Below are 7,500 nucleotides of genomic sequence, written 5' to 3'. Positions count from 1 at the left end.
TCTATATTTTATTTTATTTAACTGTAAATTCATGTACAAAACTATATATCCTGCACTTGCTGTTATTGCACTCTGGTTAGACCCAAACTTCATTTCGTTGCCTTGTACTTGTACATGTGTAATGACAATAAAGTTGAATCCAATCTAACCTAATCTAAAAAAAAACACTAGACCAACAGGAAAGTATGCAGGTGGGAACATCATGGTGTGGGGCTGTTTTTCATCATATGGTACTGGCAAACTTCATATAATTGAAGGAGAGGCATTAATGATAAAACTCTGACTGCATATTGTATATTATTTTATTTTAACTGATTTGTGTTTTTAGATAAATCTGTGATTGAGTGTGAAACAAAAAGGTCAGGACACTATTTTGATATTTTTATATTAAAATGTGCACAGAAAAATATATATTTAATGTCCCCTTGTGAATTTGTGTTTTTATTGTGATTATGGATCTCCATCAGCTCCAAAACAATGATAACATTTATATATAAAATGTACAGTCTCTCACTACAACCACTAATGATCAATAATTTTGATGATGTCATTCTGCACTTTAGCTTTTAGCAATGATTTAAATCACATCAGTAAACACTGGTTACCTGATTGGAGTAATGAATGATAATCATGATCCTAATCAGTGCAGTGTCATTAGTGTTCATTTCAAATAATAACTACATTTATGGAATTAGTAACACATTTATGAAATCATTTTAAAATGACTTACTCAGCTTTTCTGGATGCTTTGACCACTGGCAGCAGCCTCAGAAGACATTCATCTGATCCGTCATATTTCCTCAAATTAAACACATCCAGATTCTCTTCTGAGTTCAGCAACACAAACACCAGAGCAGACCACTGAGCAGGAGAGAGTCTGACTACACTGAGACACCTGGAATTACTGCTGTTCAGGTAACGTTGTACTTCCTGTACTAGAGAATCATCATTCAGTTCATTCAGACAGTGGAACAGATTGATGGATTTCTCTGGAGATGGATTTTCTCTGATCTTCTTCTTGATGTACTCGACTGTTTCCTGTTTGCTGTGAGAGCTACTTCCTGTTTGGGGCAGTAGGTCTCGTAAGAGAATCTGATTGGCCTCAGTGAGAGACCCAGAAGGAAGCGGAGGAACAGGTCCAGGTGTCCATTCTCACTCTGTAAGGTCTTGTCCACTGCACACCTCAGGAAATCAGACATGTTTGATTTGGTGAAAAGATCTGACAGATTGTTGATTTGTTTTTTTGTACTCTTTTGTTGATAAATGAGAGAAATGTGTATAAAGCAGCCAGAAACTCCTGAACACTCATGCCTCCACTCTCTGAAGCTCCAGGGTTAACTAGGCACACCTGAAGCCCATCATCACTCCACCCCGCTCCTACATAAACCCCTCACTCACATTCACCCTTGTTCGTTATTGTTTGTGTTGGACTTCCCATACTGCATGTTTTGTCGTTCGGCTTTCAGGACTTCCTTCATCCGTGTCATCCGGACTCCAGAATCCCGTGCTGCGCTTCCCCTCCTGTGCATCTCGGGTCAGCTACGCTTCTCCCAATGCGCTACTCGGACCATCTTTCTCAACCTAAGGACTGCCGTGTGTGTATGTGTGCGTGTGTGTGTGTGTGTGTGTGTGCGTGTGTGTACCTCTCTCACGCATGCCATTAAAACCCGAGCGAGCTGTACTCCGGCTTCCGCCTTTTGTTTCTCACACCGTGACAATAGTTTTAGATCAATACAGAAAAAAACTTTTTTTACTTTACATTAATGAAAATGAAAAAGGCCACAGTTCAGTTTTAACAGAACATCCAACGCCTTTGACCCTGATTCCCAAATCATAAACACTACATTAATTATTAAAATAAAATATATAATATGATATATAATAAAAATGCTGTTGTGAACAGAGAAATCAATCCAAGACATTTCTTTCCCAAAATCCTTTGCATACTCACATAAAAATAATGTATGATATTGTTTATTAGAAATACAAAAAAGTAAAGAATTGCAGAATTTTATAGTGAAGTTCTTTCATCTCGATACATTTGTATTTATTAATAAACAAATGATCCCACAAAAAACTTTATTTCTCACAATAAAAACAGAAACAATTAAAACTGATGGTCAATAACATCATATTGTTAAAATATCAGGCACACTTTCGTGTTTATGTGTTGAGAAGAGATGATGATGTCATTAAAAGAGAATCGGCGGCAGATACTGAGGTAATTTTAGCCTCCGTCTTCACCATAGTAACGCTCTATAAGACTCATGGGTACTGTAGTGTTTACTGTTAGATTTGACATTAAACTGATGGAAAAACGATATTTCTCAGAATAGAAACGACATTTAGAAACGATGGCTGAAGCACAAATCTGCAGTCTGGTTAATTACCCAGGAGAATATATTTACTGTATTGTGACTGGAAGGAACCACTGATGATGGTTTATAATAACGAGTAGATTACAGAAAATAAAACAATAAAAACAAGAATAAAATCTCCTGAATAAATGTTGAGTAAAAGTGCTTGAAGATTAAAAAATTTTATGAGAGAAGAAAAACACAATACAGCGTCTGTGGTGCCCAGTGGCAGAAAGTAAAATGTGGCAGAAACACAAAAGATACTCCGTATTGAAATACATTAGATGGAAAGTCATGCTGAGTGACACGAAAAAAGAGGGAAATTTGTGTCCATGAACACGAATCAGTAGATTAAATTTCATGACTACATCACAAAATACTGTGAGACTGGGTTGTGCCTGTATTGTGACTTTGAGTTTGGTTTTCAGTCTTGAACTTGTTACTGTGTTTTTCTCTGTATATAATTATCACTGTACATATTCACTCAGTTCACCGACAGTAGGGGTGCGGCTGCTTTTTTTTTTGGGGTGGAATCTGTTTTTCTTTGTTTTTGTAGTAGGAATTTTGGGAAGTTTCCTGTACAATTGTTTCTTTTCTTTCAGGAAAGGAAGCTTCAAAATCAGACTGTTTAATTTATTATTTTGGTCTTAGCTCACCCTGAAGTCACGCCATTGTACAGCTGTGTATATAAATATAAGTTTACTTTAACAAAATACCAAAACCTTTTTTATTAAATATTTTGTGTGCATCAGGTTTCTGGTAGATTATAAAGATTTCTAATCCCTTGAATTCTAAGATAATTACTCTGTGTGGTCTGACCCTGGACTGATTCTGTCTGTGAAAATCCTCAGTTATCCAGCTGTGATTATCTGCAAGTTGAATCATGATAATTGGACTTGTATCTGGTTGGATCAAAATGATTCACTACTCATCTGAGCAGCTTCTTCAGGAGACTGGATCATAACAGATGTGGAGTCTCGTCCAGGATGCAGGAAGGATGATCTGCTCACCATTGCTGATTTTTTTAATGTGTCAGTTTGCTGAACAGTTTGCAAAAATGTAGGCAAAATGGCGGCACTATATAAGGCACTCATGACCCAACAGTTCCTACCAGAATGGGAAGCACTTCCAGGAGGCACCACACAGCCTACAAACCTCTCCAGGTTTGCAGCAGCGAAGGCCATGACTGAGCTGGAGGAGGATGAGGTAAGTCTTGAGCAGCCTCTGGCCAGTGCAGTAGATCCCAGATTGCAGCTCACGATAAAAGAGCATGAAGTAAAAGGCAAGAGAAGCAATCACAGCTTTTGAGAGTTCAGGAACAGGACATTGATCTGAAAAACAGCTCTCATAGCTGTTATCATGAGCTTTGTACTGGAAGAGTTTATCCTCATCGTCTTCTGAATAAAAACGATCAGATCAGGAACCTCACTGCTTATATCTGTAAAGCAGAATTATCAGATTTGTTCATCAGAATCAGTCTTCAGATTCCTCAAATTGTGTGTGTGTGTGTGTGTGTGTGTGTGTGTGTGTGTGTGTGTGTGTGTGTGAAACTCACTATACTTTCTCCAGTTTAGAGTGTGGATCCTTCAGTAGATCAGAGAGCAGCTTCACTCCTGATTCTCCTGCTTTATTGTAGTTCAGATTCAGTTCTCTCAGGTGTGATGAGGTGTTTGACCTCAGAGCTGAAACCAGAGCAGCACAACCTTCACCTGTAATACTGCAGGATTCCAACCTGTAGAGAGATCAACAATTATAGATCACCACACACACACACACACACACACACACACACACACACACACACACACACACACACAAAACAAGAAAGATCCAGATTGTTAAACGTCTATTTCAATGTTTGTTATTTATGAATCTGGAAAACTATAGCAGTTGTTGCTGCTTTATTTAAATTGTGCTTCAGGACACACACCATTTTATTCATCTAAAACAGTCATATGACAGAAATGCAGGATCTACAGTGTGTAAGTGATGATCTGACCTCAGTATCTCCAGTGTACAGTGTGGATTCTCCAGTCCAGCAGAGAGCAGCTTCACTCCTGAATCCTGCAGCTTATTCCTACTCAGGTTCAGTTCTCTCAGACTGGAGGAGTTTGAACTGAGAACTGAGGACAGAATTCTACAACTTTCCTCTGTGAGAATACAATCACACAACCTGGGAGAGAAATGATGATAAATCAGAACAGTTAGATCTCAAACACACACACACACACACACACACACACACACACACACACACACACACACACACAGAAAGAGAAACTATGATATTTCAGAACACTGGCATCTCAAACACACACACACACACACACACACACACACACACACACACACACACACACACACACACACAGGGAGAGAGAAATGATGATCAGTGGAGTAAAGTAATAAATTACAAATTCTCTGTTTCCTGTAATTGAGTAGTTTTTCTCAGAAATTGTACTTTATTAAGTAGTTTAAAAACAGTGAACATTTACTTTTACTTGACTACATTTTCCCTCAACCTGCCGTCACTACTTTATCCCCCTGTTTCCTGCTGCACTGCTGTAAAAACCATTATGGGTAAAACTTTCACCAGAAGTAGTAGCAGCCTTTACTGACTTACGCCGACGCCAATATGTTGTGTTTTATGCGGTTTGTTTTCAGGTGGAAAATGTTTAAATGCAGTAAAAAGCTCAGGAAAAACACGTGCTGTTTGTGTTTACACTTATAACCAGATGAAGCTTCATTTGTGTCTTAAAGAACCGTGTTTATAGAGAAAATTATAGTCTTTCTTACTCTTTATTTACTTTCCCCCACAGGATTGTAGCTTTTAGATGTAAAACACTGGTTAGTGCTTCTACTATTAGCCTAATGCTAATGCTAATACTAATAATAGAATACAATCATCATTAATTAATTTTACTTTATATTAGGAGTCTAATGACCCTGTGCATATGTTATTATATTTTAAATGACTATTGTAGGTACAATGATAGTAATTGTGTTGATGTAAAACACTTGGCACTGAGGTGTGATGTGGGTGAGGGGCTGCACAGGGTTCATGGTCTGGGTGGGTATAAGGGGTGAGGGGAAGCAGTGTGATTTTAGATGTAATTGCATGCAGGTAAATGTAACTACAATGTGTGACTTTAACTCTCCTCTACATCAGCTTTTAATTACACTAAATCATTTCCTGCATCCTTAAATAGCACACGAGCGACTTTATTACTGTGAAGGTTTTGGTAAAACTCTGAGCTTTTCACACTGATCATCACCTTTCTGTCACATGCAACTGAATCAACAAAGTAGCTAAAAATGCTACTGTACGTTACACGCTGTCACTTTTTACATCATCCTCCCATTCCTCTGTTCAGGAAGAGAAGGACATGCTGATGTTGTGCTCTATAAGTTCTGTCAGCATGTGATTCCACATCTTGTTCTGAATAAATGATTAGTGACACTGAAGTGAATGATTGTTTATGTCGTAACAGAAGTTCCAGCCACAGATCACGCAAAGCATCATGGGGTGTAGATAACAGGATTTTCAGGATTGCCTGGATTGTCAGTGCCAGCAGTCAAAAATTAAACTGTTTATTAGAAATATTGTGTTTGATATTGTCTTCTGTTTCTGTTACTGAGAAACATCTATAAAAAAGAATGACACTGATGTAAGCTTCATTTTTAATTTGTAGGTTTTGCAGGGTATAAAGTGGAATAACATTTAAAGCATAAAACTACAAACTGCTCTTGAGTTCTTTTAAAAGGTGAATTAAATAGAATTTAGAGCAGATACTTTTACTTTTTAAAGTAATACTAATTTTACTTCAGTATGATTTTCTGGTACATTTCCACCTCTGATTAGGAAATAACACAACACCTCAAATACACACACACACACACACTGTCAGAGAACAGTTTTCCCACCTACTAATCACCTGCACCTGGTGCCTCTGAATCCAGCCCCTTTAAAAGATCGCTCTCCCCCTTCACTCACCATCCAAACTACCATATACCTACCCTAGACCATCTGCACTCCCTATTGAGTGCGTTCTCCTGTAATTCAGTGCTCCTCGTTACACTTCTCTTGAAGGTCTCTACAGCTAAGATTATCATTTACTGGACTCCAGTTTATGAATCTCCTGTGTTTGTTCTTTTCAAAGATCAATAAACTACACCCTGTTTAACTCCCGGTTTCCACCGTCTGGGGTTCCAGGACAGAGTGTAATAGAGATGTAGAGTGTCATAAAGGTGTAGAGTGTAATAGAGGTGTAGAGTATAATAGAGGTGTAGAGTGTAATAGAGATGTAGAGTGTCATAAAGGTGTAGAGTGTAATAGAGGTGTAGAGTATAATAGAGGTGTGGAGTGCAATAGAGATGTAGAGTGTAGTAGATGTGTAGAGTGTAATAGAGATGATAGATAATGATAGAGGTGTAGAGTAGTAGAGATGTAGAGAGTCATAGTGGTGTAGAGTGTAGTAGATGTGTAGTAGAGGTGTAGAGTGTAGTAGATATGTAGAGTGCAATAGAGGTGTAGAGTGTAATAGAGGTGTAGAGTGTAGTAGAGGTGTAGAGTGTAATAGAGGTGTAGAGTGTAATAGAGGTGAAGAGTATAATAGAGATGTAGAGCGTAATAGAGGTGTAGTAGAGGTAGAGTGTAATAGAGGTGTAGAGTGTAATAGAGGTGTAGAGTGTAATAGAGGTGTAGTAGAGGTAGAGTGTAATAGAGGTGTAGTAGAGGTAGAGTGTAATAGAGATGTAGAGTGTAATAGAGGTGTAGAGTGTAATAGAGGTGTCGAGTGTATCAGAGGTGTAGAGTGTAATAGATGTGTGGAGTGTAATAGAGGTGTGGAGTGCAATAGAGATGTAGAGTGTAATAGAGGTATAGAGGTGTAGAGTGTAATAGAGGTGTAGAGTGTAATAGAGATGTAAAGTATAATAGAGGTGTAGAGTGTAATAGAGGTGTAGAGTGTAATAGAGATGTAAAGTGTAATAGAGATGTAAAGTGTAATAGAGATGTAGAGTGTAATAGAGGTGTAGAGTGTAATAGAGGTGTAGAGTGTAATAGAGATGTAGAGTGTAGTAGATGTGTAGTAGAGGTAGAGTGTAATAGAGATGTAGAATGTAATAGAGGTGTAGAGTTTAG

At 38.0% G+C, this 7,500-nt stretch overlaps 1 protein-coding gene and 1 pseudogene across 1 annotated transcript in view; both read right to left on the bottom strand.

Moving 5' to 3' along the window:
- LOC124385134 (NACHT, LRR and PYD domains-containing protein 4E-like) overlaps positions 1-7,500 on the bottom strand; it is a 205,458-nt gene that overhangs the window by 99,009 nt on the left and 98,949 nt on the right. The window lies entirely within an intron of this gene.
- Positions 3,912-7,500, bottom strand: part of LOC124385173 — an 11,116-nt pseudogene continuing 7,527 nt past the window's right edge.

Source organism: Silurus meridionalis, chromosome 4 (assembly GCF_014805685.1).
Source record: "Silurus meridionalis isolate SWU-2019-XX chromosome 4, ASM1480568v1, whole genome shotgun sequence".
Taxonomy (NCBI): domain Eukaryota; kingdom Metazoa; phylum Chordata; class Actinopteri; order Siluriformes; family Siluridae; genus Silurus; species Silurus meridionalis.
This window is presented reverse-complemented; position numbering and strand designations above follow the sequence as displayed.